We start from the raw sequence: 1,166 nt of genomic DNA, 5'->3' as shown, positions 1-1,166 counted from the left end.
CACATTAACATGATGCAGGGAGAACAGATTTCTCTACAATGCCAGTTACAAAATTCTGGATCAAGTGTTTGCAGTCATATCCTGTTCTGTCTGAGACTGTGTTGCTCCTTCTTCTTCCATTTCCAACAACATATCTTTGTGAAACAGGGTTTTCCAGCTTGTTGGTTATCAAGTATAAATACAAAAATAGGCTTGTTGTAGAAGATGGTCTTCGTTGTGCTCTTCTTAAAAAGACTGCCCCAAGAATTTCTGGCATGTTAAGAAAGAGGCTATCTCAACCTTCACACTGATCTTGGCTTTTTAATGCATAGCGTCGCAAAATGTAGCAATGAAGTTTACTGTTGTTATATTAAGACTGTTACCCATGCTACACCATACTTCAAGAAAAAATTTCATTTATTTGTAATTAGAAATAAATATTTCACAACATGTAATTACATATTGTTTTTGTGATTAATCACTATGCTTCAAAAATGTTCGATTTGTAACAATGAAAATACATCCTATATATTAGATATTTACAGTATGATTCATTACAGTAGCAAAATTACAGCCATGAAGTAGCAACGAAAATAATTTTATGTTCTCCCCCAGAAGAATTTATTTCAAAGGACGGCACTGAATTTGCAGTTCCTGGAGAGGGACATATCTGATAGGAGCACACGGGAGCAGATGAAAGGGGAGGAGGAGAGAGTGGAGCACATCCTGGCCCACCAAGCATTGAGGACGATGTTCCCGATTAGAGCAGCCAATCCACACAGAGGACCACATGATCGGCCCCACTACGAGACACGACGTCCCTCACTGACTGACAGTCCTACCAGGAACAACAATGAAGACACAGTGTGGGAATTGCACCTGATCTGACCCCACCACACCAAGGAAAAACATTAAGGGGGTACAACAGAAGGGAATGGAACGGCCAGGTCCCCAGGGAAAGCTGAAGGTGGATTTGGGGGCAAGGACGTGGTGCCCCAACAACTGGACTGGAAAACACTCCTAAAGGCCAACAAACTAACTACAAGCTTTTCTTTCTTGTTGTGTTTTGTTTGGGTTTTTTTTTTTGTCATTGGTTTGTTGTTGTGGTTTTGTTGTATATTGTTGCTTGGTTTTGCTCTGTTGTGTTTTTGTGCATGTTATTATCTCCGCAGGTCTGTCTAAATAAG

The 1,166-nt window shown here is 40.3% G+C and overlaps 1 protein-coding gene across 1 annotated transcript in view; it reads right to left on the bottom strand.

Moving 5' to 3' along the window:
* Window positions 1-1,166, bottom strand: part of KMT2C (lysine methyltransferase 2C) — a 270,207-nt gene that overhangs the window by 241,153 nt on the left and 27,888 nt on the right. The gene's annotated exons all lie outside the window — the stretch shown is intronic.

The sequence above is a fragment of the Echinops telfairi genome, unplaced genomic scaffold (genome assembly GCF_000313985.2).
Source record: "Echinops telfairi isolate 266 unplaced genomic scaffold, ASM31398v2 ScPeMD7_31;HRSCAF=116, whole genome shotgun sequence".
Taxonomy (NCBI): Eukaryota; Metazoa; Chordata; class Mammalia; order Afrosoricida; family Tenrecidae; genus Echinops; species Echinops telfairi.
The sequence above is the reverse complement of the archived record's forward strand: the minus strand, read 5'-3'. Positions and strand labels throughout refer to the sequence as shown.